The sequence below is a fragment of the Acinonyx jubatus genome, chromosome C1 (assembly GCF_027475565.1).
Source record: "Acinonyx jubatus isolate Ajub_Pintada_27869175 chromosome C1, VMU_Ajub_asm_v1.0, whole genome shotgun sequence".
Classification (NCBI taxonomy): Eukaryota; Metazoa; Chordata; class Mammalia; order Carnivora; family Felidae; genus Acinonyx; species Acinonyx jubatus.
In genome coordinates, this window is record NC_069381.1 from 200,578,372 (window position 1) to 200,594,178 (window position 15,807).

The 15,807-nt window shown below is 42.5% G+C and overlaps 1 long non-coding RNA gene across 1 annotated transcript in view; it reads left to right on the plus strand.

Annotated features, from left to right (window-relative positions):
• The first annotated feature begins 7,968 nt into the window (after positions 1 to 7,968).
• Positions 7,969 to 15,807, plus strand: part of LOC113596431 (uncharacterized) — a 376,685-nt gene continuing 368,846 nt past the window's right edge. Inside the window, exons 1-2 of the long non-coding RNA XR_003417160.2 lie at positions 7,969 to 9,538; positions 11,505 to 11,575. This is a non-coding gene — a long non-coding RNA (uncharacterized LOC113596431). The remainder of the gene's footprint in view (positions 9,539 to 11,504; positions 11,576 to 15,807) is intronic.

Here is a 15,807-nt window from a genome sequence, read left to right on the forward strand (position 1 = left end):
CCTTGCAATAAATATCCCTTTCTTGATTAAGGTAGCCCAAGTGGATTTCAGCCAAGGCCTCTGCTGGTCCATGAGGTGTCTTTGCAAAGCAGAAAAAAGGCACCCCCTCTTAAATGGGTCTGCATGGGTTTGTGGGCATACAGTCACTTGGTGTGAATTAAGAAAAGGTTCCCTCCCCCTTCTGATAGCCCCGTGCCAGGATATGTGGCTTGAAAGCAGAGAATGAGCCAGATTTCAGCCCCACTTCCCTCTTTGGTGGATGCTCTTGTGCAGTGAACAACCTGTGTAATCTTATATGGGGGCTCTGATTTTAGATCCTTTTAAGAGATTCCTAAGAAAGACAGTTGTCCATTTATTGTCCATCTCCCCTTTGCGAGAGAAGAGAGAACTTTTAAATGGTGTTTCATCTATTCTTGGGAAAGTATGCTACACATAGATTCCCAATACATGAATTCCCAAGAAAATAACTAAGAAGCATTATGCTCTCACACTCTTAGAATATCCTCACTTATCTGCTATGTTTCAAATCAATAGTATAGTTATTTATAAGCAATTCCCACTGATCTTAATGAGTTTAATGAATAAAGAATGAGCATAATAAGTGAGCTTAACTTCACCAAGAAATAATTTCTTGTACAAAAGAAGTTTGATATTAAACTACCACCAAATATAATATAATTAAATCACATTAATTCTCTTAGGTATAATGCAATTGTCTGTGCTGTGCATAGATAAGAAGCTGAAAGCAAATCTCTGGTATGCCTTTGAGAAAAATTTGTGTAACTTTAAAAATAACTCAGAGGAAAACAGGGCCAGTATTGAGAGGGTTTTCTAAGATATAGAAGTTATTTTCATTTACATTACTTACTGGGGTAGTGTCTTATTTAATGGTCATGATTCATAGGATGAGATTAGAGGGGAGAAGTTGAAAAAATGTTGACCCCAGCTTTCCCTTGTTCTGTGGGGAAAGAGAGGGAAGGGAGAACACTGTTTGTGTGGTCATGGGTCTATGTGTTAAGTGGTGGCACCTTCTCTTTTGTGCTTTGATGCTGTGAAAGCAGAAACAAGATTGTGGTGGGCTGAGTATGAGCCCCCCACCCCCACCCCCGCCAAAGTGTCTACATTCTAATTCCAGGAATCTGTGAATATGTTACCTTGCATGGCAAAAGGGACTTTGAAGATGTGATTATGAATGGATTTTGAGATGGAGGGATGATCTTGAGTTATCCAGGTGGCCCAATGTAATGACAAAGGTCTTTATAAGAGGGAGGCAGGAGGGTCAGACAGAGAAGGATATGTGAAGTGGAAGCAGAAATTGATGTAGCTACAAGTACCAGCAGCCTCTGAAGGTTGGAGGAAGCAAGGAAAGGATTTTCATCCACATCTTCCAGAAGTAATCATTCCTGTTGACATCTTGATTTTTAGCCTAGTATGACCTCTGACTGCCAGAATTTTAAGAGGGCAAATTTGTGTTGTTTTAAGTCACTAAGTTTGTGGTAATTTGTTATAGCAGCCATAGGGAACTTACAGGAAGCAAAGATGGAGGCGTTTTGAGGATTCAGCTAGGGAGGGTGAGTGTGTAGTCATGGCATCCTTGAGTCAGTTCACTAGCGCAAAAGTCAGCCAACTATGGCACATGGGTGAAGTCCAGCCCGCCACCTGTTTTTGTACAGCCCATGAGCTAAGAATAGTTTTTACATTTTTTAATGATTGAAAAAAATTAAAAGAAGGATAATATTTTGTGACATGTGAAAATGATATTAAATTCAAAATTTAGTGTCTGTAGTCAAAATCTTATTGGAGCACAGCCATGTTCATTCACGTACTTATCGTCTGTGGCTGCTTTCACTCTACAGTGGCAGAGTTGGGTAATTGTGACAGATCCCGGATGGCCTATAAAGCTTAACGTATTTATTATCTGGCCTTTTACAGAAAAGGTTTGCTAATCCCTGCACTCGAGTCAGGACAACAGCTTTGAGCTTGAGGTCCTAATGTTTTGTCTCATCTTTCATGAGACTAAGTTTATCCTCACCCCACACTACCTACCATGTTCACTTGATCAAATCTTATATAGCACTTACTGCTTCTCTGTCTCAAACAATGGCTTCACTATGAGGCCTGTTTACCATATTGAGAGCTCCATACACTGTGCTAAACACTAAATGTTGAAGATACAACAATGAGTAATATATGGTTTATTCCCTCAAGGACTACACACCCACACACCAAAACAATAACAATAACAATAACAACAAATCCCATTATATGTCACACGTATTCAATCACTATTAATACTCCTGACAGTCATCTGACATAAATATTACTGGATCAGTTTTCCAGATGACAAGACTGAGGCTTAGAGATGCTAAATAACTTACTCATAGTTACTTAAACAATTCTCTTTAATGCCTAAGGTTTAGCTCTCTCTACAATATCACATGGTGTTTCCAGAGTCACCTGGTCCTACCCGCATTCCTCCCATCCTTTCCTATAAACTGGAAGCTACTGTGACCTCTGCCCTCACTAACTATAGCTTGAAATCTGTACTTCTTTATGGAGTTTATAGTTTTCAGGCACCTAATAGAGTTTGGGAAGGCTCCCCCAGAGTTTTGTTATCAAAATGTCAAAAGAGCCAACAAATTAGGATGTTTGAAAGAAAATACTGGATTGAAACTTGAAGCAAAATTGTAGGCATGGTGGCTATGAAACCCTACCGGGTGAGGCAATGAACAATTGACGTTAGCCAATGTATCTTGAGTCCTGTCAGGTAGTGATATGCCTACAATTTTGACTTTCTTCTTATACCTCCTTTGGTGGTAGCCACTTGAATGATCATCTGTGTATTTACTGTAAAGAGGACTGTGAACTATATATATCAGTCATTTTGGTTCCATCTCCAGACATAGGTGGTAACAACCAATCCTGGCCACCTTCCAGTGCCCAAGTGTGAAGCCAGAGGTATTGGAAAGAACAAAGGACTAGGGGTCAGTTTAGGAACCATGAAAGAAAATCAGTTTTTTGATTTATTTTTGATCCAAGTGTCTGCCCACCCTTCCTCATGGGATTATGGTGAGCATCTAATGAAAGCATGCATGTGCCCTCATGGGATTTTCTCTCTCTCTCTGTCTCCCTCTCTCTCTCTCCCGCCCTCCCTCTTACTCCCTCTACCCTTCATTCACCTGCACCCTCTTTCTCTTTCTCAAAAAAAAAAAAAAGAAAGAAAGCATGCATGTGAAATATTTTATTCAAAAAGTGCTATACCAGTATAAGACTTGGTATTAGATTATGCCAAATAGGGTATGTTCTTATTTTCAGCAACTTTTTTTGGGGGGGGGGTGTATCATCCATGTTCTCAGCTCTGTTGTATGGATTCCTAGAGAACTATTAAGAAGCATTGGCAGGTACTACAAATTCTTTCTTATCAGGGTTTTCTTGGAAGGCAGAGAAATCATATTTTATGTCACTTTTACCTGACTTCACTGCTGCTGACTGTGGTTCATACGTTTCTGAAATGTAATCTAATCAAGGGAAAAGTAGACATTTTTCTTCCTGGAAAGCCCTGTAGGTTTGTCACATTGCTCTGAGCAATAGTGGTTGAATTTCCAAATTTCTATCAGTAAGGGAGCAACAACATATTCTTGGTAAGAAGAGGGGAACCAGTGGGAAGAAGCCTCTGTCAAGAATATGTAAGAAAAGAGACTAAAAAAGAATCCAAATCTGAAGGTCTTCCACTCCAACCCTGCTGAGTGTTAGACAGATTGAGTGTATGCAGAAGGCTTTAGCAACCCAGGTTTGAATCCCAACAAATAAGATTATCCACCCAAAGCAGCAGCATCTGGCTTGACCCGGGAATTGAGGCATATAAAAATAGTTATGGGGAAGTTTTAAAGAAGAAAACAGATGTCGTTTTAAAATTGGGATGGGATCTATTTGGTCAATGACTATTTATATGGGTGTGGTCAAATCAGACACGCTTGAAAGATTTGCTTTTTATAATTCACCACAGCTTATTACAAATGGCAGGGTTGTACCAGTATGGGTATGGCTTGCTTTAAGAAAATCCAGTATTTATAACCCCATGAGTTTATAAATGGATAAACTAAGGGATGAATATTTCCATTGTAAAAGGATTCATTTATGGGGTTTTCTTCCAGAATCTTTAAAAGATGACTTGGTTTACAAATATGGTTTGCTCACGAGTTTTCAGAAACACATCTGAGAAAAATATAAATGCACACACACATGCTCAGCTGGATTTAGATTCTTCATTAAGGTAGGTAGATGCTACATTATGTCTCAGGATGACTACACCTGCTATAGCCTTGTTCTTCCTGCATATAGCCAGCTCACTTAACAATTAAGAACTCCTTATTGTTGAGAGAGGCAATCTGCCATGGGCTCTGTACTTTTTTGGTGCACATGCCAAGAATGCAAAGCTTCGACTCTTCTTCATCTGGACTGTTTCTCAGGGTTATTATGTTTACTGTGAACAGACTTGAGGGGTATGGTAACGTCTCTCTTTGAAATAAAAAACAGGTTTGTTTACTGCTTACCAGAAGAATATCATGGGCCTTAGGCTCAGTGTTCCTCGTCTGTATTGCAAACCCATTGTGTGCACAGCATCCATCTGGGCTGACAGCATTCCTCCAATGGGACTTGATGGCAAGGGGAATTGGTACACGTGCTGGTGCTCATGCTTCTTGCTGCACCATGAGTAATAAAGTCTTCTGTCTCTGACCTGAGTGTCTCATGTTTTCTGCAAGCACCCATGAAATAGTAACCAGCTAACTTATTGGTTTGTGTGTAGGGTAGAATCAAATCCCAGACCTGACCGTGATTTCAGTTTGATTGTGTTGGGCCTTGATCTGTGGATTTGGGGCTATCTGGGCACTTAGTTGACTTGACATAAAAGGCATCTATGACTTTATTTTTCCATCTTTTATTTATCTAGGACCGCACGCTAAAATAGTTATTTTATTGTCATAGGTCTAAGCTACAGCAGTTGATCTTTGGCTAGATTTTTGTGATTATTTTTTTCTCTTATATTTAGAAAGGGGAAATCTTTGGTGCTATTGAATTGGCATTATATTCTCCAAGCTCAACTCCACATTATACATGGAAGGGAGAAACGAATATTATTAAGGAATCTGCATGTTGGGACTGAGGTTGTATGTACAACTTATGAACTGACTGTGTATATAGGCTGTGTATTTTAAAAGTATCTTAAAAATTCTGTGTGTGTGGTTACCTGTGTATGGAGTGCATTACTAGAAAGTATCTACCTGGACCACATGACAGATGTGCTTTGTGTTCTGAAAATTAGAATTCTGGGTCCAGGAATAGGTTTACTTCTTTTGCTCTCTGGGTTGGGGTCAAGTGTCTTATTTCTTGGATGAACTTCAGCACATTTGGGAAACAAAAGATACTCCCTGTGGGATAGAATACATATGTGGGCATTTGCATGGGTGACTTTGTAGATCTGATTTGTTGCGTATGTTTGTGAATGGACATGGCAGTGTCCTGGATTTGTTCTGAAGGAACATATAGAAATGATCCAAATGAATGCCAGTCTCTTCAAATTATCACCTTGTGAATCTGTATGTTATTCCTAAGTCATTGCCAATATTATGACTTAAACTTTCCTATAACTCCTTTTATGGTGGTGTGTCAGAATCTGAGGTCCAATGGTTATCAACCTTTGTGCTCTTTTCCCAATTGCCAAAAATCATTTAAGAGGCAATTCAAAGGTTAAAGTGGGGAATCAAATGGTGTAAAAACACTAAGACATAAAGACCAAAAACCCCAAAAAACCCACTAAGCCATATAAAGTAACAAAATTGATTTGCAAATGGAACCCAAAGGCTATTGTCAAGTGAAATTACAGAAATCTCTCAGAACTAAGTGTATGGCTTCCCAAATGTCAACTATGAAGGGCTCACAATAAATATGTTTATATTAGTCAGCTTGGGCTTCTAAAAGAAAATATCATACACTGGGTGGCTGAAACAACAGACATTCTGGAAGTTCTGGAAGTTGGAGAGTCTAAGATCAAGGTGCTAACTGATTTGGTTCCCAGTGAGGACCTTCTTCCTGGCATGTAGATGTCATCTGTGATCTTGTGTCCTCATGTGGCAGAGAGACAAGGGGCTTTGGTGTCTCTTCCTCATCTTATAAGGGTACCACCTCCATCACTGGGGCTTCACTCTTATGACCTCACCTAAACCTAATTACCTTCTAAATGCCCTACCTCCTATGACCATCACATTGAGAGCGAGGGCTTCAACATATGAATTTTAGGGGGACACCAGCATTCAGTTCACAATGGCATTCATCCTGTTACATTTAGGGCCATGGTTGAAACGTACTGGCATGTCAATACCACTGTGAGTCTGTGTGGGATGGTGGATGAGTATGTGCTTCATGACCATGTGTGCAACCTATTAGAATTGGTCCCAACTGGTTCATCTTTATTCAATTCAGTGCTGCAAGCTCTGTGAAAAACCAAGTCCTTTAATATCAGTGGGGCTTTTTAATGACTGGTGGGTGACATGCTGGTCTCAAACTTCTGCCATGTTTCTGGAGACATGGCCTTTTCCCCCATTTTCATGATTATAGAGCAGGTGCAGGGAACTTGGACATCATTTGGTACACTGTTTCCCAAATTTCAGTCACTTTGTGTCATGATTTTGCAATAAATATGTACCAACTGTGTCATTGTTAACTCATTTTCCTGAAAGTAACTCACTTGGAAAAACCACAAATTTATTTAAAAAGGAGACTCTGTATTAGTACTATAATTGAAAACCCATGTGACATAAATACAAGATAACCATAAAATACATACACAAAAATGAAATAATGTTATTAAATTCTAACTAAATACTGATTCTCCTAACCAGAGTTCTAGTTTTTTTTTGTTTTTGTTTTTTCGCTAACAGGAGAGATTAGCAAGTGCTGGAGAGATTTTAAGAACATATTAAGGCTGTGAAGGGTTATTGCACCTGAATTTGTTTGTGCCTTATAGCTACATTCTTGGATAGTCCCCGCCCACACTGAGTCTGGTTTTGGCCATGTACTTTGCTTTGGCCATCAGACAATAGCAAATATCATGCTACCAGGGGCTTGATAAGTACTTGCACATTGGGGCTTTCCCTCTCTTACTATTCTTGGAAACTTTGACCAACACATGAACAAGCCTGGGCTAGCCTGCTGGATGATGAGAGTCACATGACCCAGCCACCCCATCACCCCAGCCAACAACCAACTAGTGACAGGGCATGTGATTAGCTAACCCTAATCAATTTGCTGGCTCCAACCGCAATAACGAGCTCAGCCTGGGTCACCCGATCCTGGCCCAGCTTAGCAGAGCCAGTAGACCCATAGGTGTGAGAGTACTAATAAACGGTTGTTGTCTTGTGCCATGAAAGCATTTCAGGGTGGTTTGTTATTGAGCACAAATTAACTTCGATCCCAAAGTAAGATTTGTGCCATGCAGCTGATAGCACAAAATTTTCCAGTACAATTTTTTCAGGGTTGAATTTGAGTTCGGCCATCCAGTCTTACGTCTAGTGACATATATTCCGTACTTCAGGGAACTCTGATTCAGTCTAAGTTTCACCTTTTAAGTTTAACAGCTGAAGGTCCAGAGAGGTGACGTGACTTTACCCAGGCTTCATAGTTAGCTAGTGACAAAGATGATGCTAACGTTTAGATGTGTGCGGTCTATTTCCAGAGCAATTTGCTGCCTTCTTCAAGATTGCTGTGTTTAATCATAAAAAAATGATGAGTAAGGTTTTAGGGAGATATTGTGTCATCAGCTTATTTTGTCTGTATCCTCTCATGAAAGCAGAAGAATTCAAGTTAACCCACAGAATTGACAAAGGTCATTAATTAAAAAAAAAATTTTTTTTGGACTATCTGTGTTCTGGATTGAATTGTACCCCCTTCAGCCACAAAGGTACATTGAAATCTTAACTCCCAGTACCAGTGGATGTGACCTTATTTGGAAATAGAGTCTTTGCAGATGTAATCAAGTTAAGACAAGGCCATACTAGGTGAGGGTAGTCCCTAAATCCAGTGAATAGTATCCGCATAGAGAGAGAGATTTTGACACAGAGACACCCAGAGGGGAGATAGCCATACAGATGGAGGCAGAGATTAGGATTATACTGCCACAAATCAGGGAATGGCACGGATTGCTGGCAACCAACAGAAAGTAGGAAGAGACAAGAAAGGATTCTTCCCTTGAGCCTTCAAAGAGAGTGTGTCCCAGCATTGATTTCCACCTTCTATCTTTTGGAACTGAGAAAGAATAACTTTCTCTAGTTCTAAGCCGCCCAGTTGGTGGGACTTTGTTAGGGTAGCCCTAGGAAATGAAGGCATCTTGCCTGTTCACTTCTGTTGGCAGTAATATTCCACCTATGTTACACCTTAAATGAGATGTGAAGCAGAGAAACCGATAGAATAGGAAGGCTAGGGATTAAAAAACAACCTCGTGCATCCCCTTAAAATAAGGTACTGAACAGAAACACCTGCATGGCTGAGAGCTGGGGCTATATAGATGGTAGGAGTGTAGCCTGGTCTTGGGTTTCTTCCCATCAACAAAGGAGGCACCAAGGCCACCTCGTTCCCTTTGGGCCACTCTGGCTCAGACCTGGGGCGGCAGAGTGAATCTACCAGACGGGATCTTTTTCAAAGTTCATAAAAATGCAGAAATTCAGTCTTCGTGGGGGAAGTTAACATTCACCAAAGAATTCCCTGTGGGTTCATTTTCTTTGGGGTGTGACAAACATCTCTATCTTCTGTCAGTGAAACCGTCTTCTAGGAGTGAAGATACCCAGATACACTCAGAGTCGACATTCCCTCATTTCTTTTCCTAATTCTGTTGTGATGCAAATGCTGGTTTTCTTACACAGGAGAAAGTGTTGCTGGCGCCCAGTGAATTCCTACCTTCTGCTCAGGGTAGTACTTCCTTTGTATGGTTGCATTAGTCATTATCCATTTACAGTCATTTACATTTTGAAATCCTTATCCTGCTGCATCAAAGTATTAATGGAGGGGGATATAGGGCAGCTGCACCAAGGTAATTTACTTGGCTTCTGAAAACCTCCTCCAGATAATCCAGAAAAATCTGTCACATGGGACCCCAATTTGTCTGATTACCTTTTTCTGACAGATGCTAGGGTCATATGCTCAGACTTTTATTTTTGTTGCTTTCATTTGGTTAATTCTATTAGTGGCTTACTCCGGACATGAAAGTCATTTGCTATTAAAAACAAATGTCATCTCAAAAGGAAAATCCCAAGGCCGCCTTTCCTTCTGATCTCCCTGTCAACAGCAGAGTCTAGATGTTCAAATCAAAAGTGTTGCTTTGCATTAATTGTCTTCTATCCACTGTACCTCTTTAGTATTTGGGAAATAATGCCTCTGAGTGAAGGAGGAAACAGAGGTCCTGATTATTGGGTGAATTTGAAGCTGTCCCTCAGATCGGATCTGGATGGCACAACCGAGTCTGATGTCAACCCTGAAAATTTTGCTGGTGAGTTTGTCGGTGACTGCCAGCTGCCTCAGAATAACCTTGCACCCCTTCTTCCTCAAGTGTTAATTTGTTGGGGCTCCCAATGTGCTCGTCTACAAAGCCATATTTCCCAGTTTCCCTGCAGCTAGGTGGCCATGTGATACAGTTCTTACTAATGACGTGTAAGGAGAAGTCTGATGGGGATTTCTGGGAAGATTTTGCTTTCTTAATATAGGCATTGTTCCTCCCTCCTTCCATCCCCACTCTCCTCCTTTCTGCCTATGAAATGTCTCAAGCTGGAGCAGCCATCTTATTACCATGCAGGAGAAGCCAAGAAAATTGCAGAGACTTTGCCCCGGTGCACTTAGCTACCAAATAATGCCAGGAAACATCTACTTCTAGACTACTTTCATGAGCAAAAGTAAGCACCATTTTATCCGCATCACTGTTAAGTGGGTTTTATTGTTATGTGCAGCCACACTTGATCCTTGGGTGATACCGTGGATTTCTAAGAGCCCAGTGCGCTGCTGTATCTTAAGTTAAAGAGTTATCTAGAGCTGGAAGGAAATATGAGCCAGGGAGGGAAGCCCCGCAGAGCTGAGTCCTGGCATTCCCTGTGTGTGTGTGTGTGTCAGACTGAGCCTGTTATGGTCTCAGTTCACTCTATGGCTTAGGGCTTTATTGGTGTTCTGGGTAACTTGTCAGAGGGATCCCCTAGGTTTCCATGCCCTTTTGGGGGAATTGCATTTAATGAACAACTACTTTGTTCATTTCCTCACTGATTTTCCATTCTTGAAAGAAAAAGGAAGCTCTGACTGAGATAATGATATCCTAGTGCCCATTAGGAGAGAACGGTGTACTTCTAAGTGAATTGGGGAGGGGGAAGGATATATTTCTGTGAATTGAAAATGTCATTTTGTATATAAGAAGTCATTCTGAGTAAGGACAAAAATACTCATAAAAACCAGAAATGTAGCTGGATTGGATCATCTCTTTTCCTGACATTTTTTTTAAAAAAAAATTGTTCCAGAATGTTCAAGTCATTCTTTACCCCTGCAATCTGAAGACTGGGAGTCTCCTGGAGTCTCTTGAAATTATTCTGCTGAACGTGGGCTCAGAGTGTCGGTTGGGGGAGCTAGTTGTACTGCTACCATGGTGGGGAGATCTGTGCTTGTTCCTGGCTTTTGGGGGCCTTTGTGGAGTCCCCTCATGGCCTTGGGCCCTGACCTAGAGAAAGACAGCTGGCATGGGCAGACTCCCGGTGTACAGAGGGACAAACATTCTCATGAGGAGAGCAGGGCAGACTTCTCTGGATTTGCTTGCTCTTGATATCTGAGTAAGCTCAGAGATTTCTTGTTTACTTTTTATTGCTCTGGCTATTCTCTTCATATAGCTTGACATAAAATGTACCTCTTCAGGTAGCAAGTAGGAGACATGACAATATAATAATCCACAACTTGGTCTCAGTTCATCTGGAAGAACTGGGTTCTGCCCTAGTTCTGCCATTGACATGCTCGCTGACCTCAGGTAAGTTACTTAGCTTCTCTGAACCTTGGCTTCCCCATCTATAAAATTAAGTACTCAGAGTATCTGTTATTGTTGCATAGGAAACAACCATAAAATCTCAGGGGCAACCAGTAATATTTCTCACTCACATGCCGCTGGTCAACTAGGGGAGTGCTTTTCCAGATTGTTGAAGCGTGAGCCTCAGGCCCAGCTTGTAGTCTGCTTCATGCAGATTATTCTGGGGCTCAGGCTCGGACAGTGGCTACTCATGGTGGAGTTCTGAAGCTTCTTGGCTGGTGAGCGGAAACTTGTGACCCTCTTTGGGTTTGTAACTGAAACGCTGTCACTTGTGCTGTCACTCCATTGGCCAAAGCAACTTACGTGACCAAGCCCTACGTCCACAGAGTGGGAAATATATTCCTGCTATGGGGGAGATGGGAAATGAATATTTACTAAACAGTATTCTAATGATCCTTCCCAGCTTAAATTAAGAGATGTTTTGGAGACTTCCTGAGGATGATGAGAGGCATTCAGCATGGAGCCACACATGTGGTAAGTACTCATGAAATGTTAACTGTTCCTCTTGCTGCTGTCGCTTGCCATGTCTGTTAGTACTATAGGCCCAAGCTCAGCAGTGAGGGAGGCTCTGCAGAGGAATGCATCGAACAGGCTGTGCACTATTCAAGACCTTGCTGGCATGAGAATCAAAGCATTACCTCCTCCACCCCAGCAAGCAGTGCTCTCCTCTTTGACTTCAAATGGGCCTGTGGAAGCTTCTGAAAACTTTCAGAACTCCATTATCATTTTATGGAGAAGAGAGAAGGTTAGGTTGATCCCAGGTTACGTCTGTCCCTTTGGCCTCATAGTCTAAAGCTTGGATGGCAAAGTGTCATTTTCAAGACAAGGGCATTAGTTGAGGTATAAGAATTAACCATAAAGATTTGGAACTTCAACATTTATTTCTCCATTCATTCATTCATTCATTCACTCATTGAACAAGCAGACATTTATGGAGCCCTGTTACATGCTCCATAAGCACTGTGGTGAGTGCCTTAGATACATTCTGTAAGGAGTAGAGGGCTCAGCAGACTCTGTGGTAATTCCAGGCCCATCTGGGGTTCAGAGCTTAGCTGGGAGCTGGTGGCAAGGCCAGAAGTAGGAAGTCTGAGCTTGCTTATCACCCCTGTGTCACTCATCACTAGTGTTCTTCGTGAGCCCACATCTCCTTAGAGCACCCACTAGGTCCAACTAGACCATTCTTTCAGGTTGCACTGGAATAGTTCAGGGTCCCCAGAGGGCCACACATTGACCTAGTTGGAAATGTACATAGTGCATCACTTGAGTAATCTCCCTGTGATGATGGGGCAATGAGACCTGATACTAGAGTTGGGGGTCATGAGCCTGGGTAGCTGCATGGATTCCATGGCCAAATGGAAGTCTGGGAGTCTATCTAATGATACCCCCTTCCCATTCCCTCTCGATTTCCTGTCTCTGAGATGGGACCTGTGATGCACTGGACAGAGAAGATCTTGATTAATGAATTCCTTATTCTCAAACGACCTAAACTCACAATTCAAACATTTGAAGTCAATATAAACTATTTATCCCCATTTTTACAGATGAAGAAACAGTCTCAGAGAGGGTTACTTGTCCACTGTTTTGCTACAATCCCAGCTGACCTCACAGATGCTTTCTAGTCTTCATTCCATAATTTTTCCATTCACAGACAGTCTGTTGTGTTGTTCCTTGCAATGCCCTGAGCTTGCCAACACTTATCTGTCAGTGGTGTTTTGAGGAGGCTTGAGGTAGGAGGGGTAAATAAAGAACGAGAATCTTCCCTTTTCCTCCATACCCCAGGGAATCCTTGTATTCTCCCCCCCGGCCCCAACCCTGGATTTGTAGGAAAAGGAAGAACCAATCCAGAACCTAAGCCTATTGGAGCCAATCGTATCCTGGGTTGACCATGATTCAATAGGGCATGGCCACTCTGTGCTGGGTGGGCACCCTTACCTCTCCACCAGTCCTGGCCCCTTGGTGTTTGCTCATCTTTGGCCTTAGCTGTCTGTGGACCTGAGGTCTCTTGGTTGCTTTATCAGTTTATCTTTCTTACCCTTTTGTTGAAGATCTTGACTTCAGAGCTTCAGAATGTTTCACAAATAACAAAGGTATCTGGGCTGCCTGGAGCATGTGCTCTAGGCCAAAATTCTACTAAGTGCCTTATATCTGCTCTTTGCTCTGAGTGGATTTAATACGTACTCCTATCATATAGGTGGTGCTCTCTTCATTTTATAGACAAGGAAACTATGAAGCTCAGATAGGTTATATCTCTTTCTTGGGATTACACAGCTGATAAAAAAGGCTTAATTTTTCTATCACATAATTCTTTTCAATAATAGTTGCTGATATGGGTCAGGGTTTTCTAATATGTTGTTTGCAATTCTCAGAGCAACTCTGCTTTCTTTTCCCCTTTATTGCACAGAGGGGTTAAGCAACTTGCCTTAGGTCACACGGCAAATATTATAGTTATGAAGTTCAAGCCTGGGGCTGTCGAGACTCCCACACTCCTCTTCTTCTTCTTGCTGAGAAAGACTTCTTGGACTCCCCCATAATCTCAGACTCCCATGTGTGGCAGAAGACTAATTAAAAGAACAGCAAGGAAACATTTTTCGTTTAAAGGGCAGCCTGTGTGTTTTGTGTGCAGAGGGAGATGGTGGGAAGTGAAATCCTCTTCCCAGTCTTGGTGGTTGGTACCAAGACCCTTACACCTTCTTTCTGATCATCTTTTGTTGGCACCACTATCTTCTCTAGCGTTTGACTTCCTGAATCTCTGGTCAACAGCCGTGGCTCTAAGGATTGTCTGTCTGACCTATAACCCCATTCCCCCAAACCATTCGAGGTCTGCCTTAGTGAGGCGAGCCAGGCACAGCCAATAAGAGAATAGCCCCAGCCCGAGAAGCTTCTACCGCCAGTAAGTGAACCAGGATCTTGCCTGGACTCCAGCCCAAGCCCAGAATATGGAGCCAACAGGGGGTCACTGGGAAAGGATATTATTAGCTCATTGCAACCTTTACCATCATTGCTGTGGTTTCACTCTTGCCTTGGAAAAAATTGCCTATTTTTCCTGACTACTCCCTAGCACCCCCACATAAACCCAGATGTTGAAGGGCCCACGTGGATCAGGGTGAAGCACACCCAGCTTACCCTGCGATGTGGGAAGTGCTAGGTGTTATGCATTTTCTAATCTGATGACATTTTCAGTCCACACTGTCTTTATTTCTCACCTCCTAATTGATTTCCCTGCTTCCACCCCTGCAATTTATTCTTTACTCAGCAGCCACCCTGATCCTTTTATTTAAAACAATTTTTTTGATGTTTTTATTTATTTCTGAGACAGAGAGAGACAGAGCATGAGCAGGGGAGGGGCAGAGAGAGAGGGAGACACAGAATCTGAAGCAGGTTCCAGGCTCTGAATTGTTGGCACAGAGCCCAACGCGGGGCTCGAACTCACGAGCTGTGAGATCATGACCTGAGCTGAAGTTGGACGCCCAACCACCTGAGCCACCCAGGTGCCCCATCCTGATCCTTTTAAATTGTGAGTCTGATCATGTTACTCTTCTGCTCAAAGTCCCCTAATGGTTTGTCATGCTCCTCAGAGAAAAGCCAAAGTCCTTATGGTGGCCTCTAATGATCAAGGGCAGGGGCCAGTAAGCTTTTTCTGCAAAGGGACAGGTAATAAATAGTTTTGGCTTTGGGGGCTGTTGGTCTCTGTGGCAGCTACTCAACTCTGTGAGCATGAAAGCAACCACTGACAACATGTAAATAAATATGTGTGATTATGTCCCAACAAAACTTTGTTTCCAGAAATAGGCAACAGGTTGGCTGTGACCCACAGCCTGTGGTTTGGTGACCTCTACTCCAGGTGACTGGCCTCTGCTACCTCTTGGTCTTTACTATTTTCTCTTGTCCTCTGCTTCAGCCCCGCTGATATCTACAAACGCTCCAAGCCTTTGTTTGGGGCCTTGCACTGGCTGTGCTATCCAGAACATTCTTCCCCTATGTATCTGAGTGCCTCCTTTCTCATTTCCTTCAGGTTTCTGCTTCAGTGTCATTGCCAGAGAGCCCTCTCTGGCCACTCTGTCTGCAATAGCGACCTTCTCGTTTTCTTAGCACCTCACATTCTTTTCTCTGCTTTATTTTCCTCAATAGCCCTTGCTATCAGCTGCAATATTTATTTATGGAACAAATACGTGATTTCTTTGGCAAATATTACTGAGCGCGTTCTTAATTCCAGGCAATACTCTAGGTGCTGGAATTCCCTAAAGAACAAAGCAGACAAAGCCTTCTATCATTGGACTTTAAGTCTAGCTGGGGAAGAGAGACAGTGAGCGCAGTGAAATCAAGTATGAATGTGGCAGGTAGAGATAAGTGCTCTGGAAGAAATTAGGCTGGGCAAGGGGACAGGTTTGGGGGGTCTGCCTCTGTTTCTCTCTCAGTATTCATCTTCTGACTGGCATCATTGCTAAGGTTTCCCGAATTACAGCAATGGTGACATTAACTCCCTTTGCTCAGCTTGGAGCCTGACGTTGCAAAGCTGTTGTGTCTGACAAAATCCCGGTGCCGACAGGGGGCGCCACAGACTGTGCAGAACTGCCTGCGCAGAGAGGTGTGATCCAGCCAGGGGCAGCCAAGCTTCGGAACAGGATGGAAAGTGAGGTGAAGGCTGCAGTGGAGGGATGGGGAAGTTGGAAGTTGTGGGGATGTAACAGAATCTGAACACAAACTGC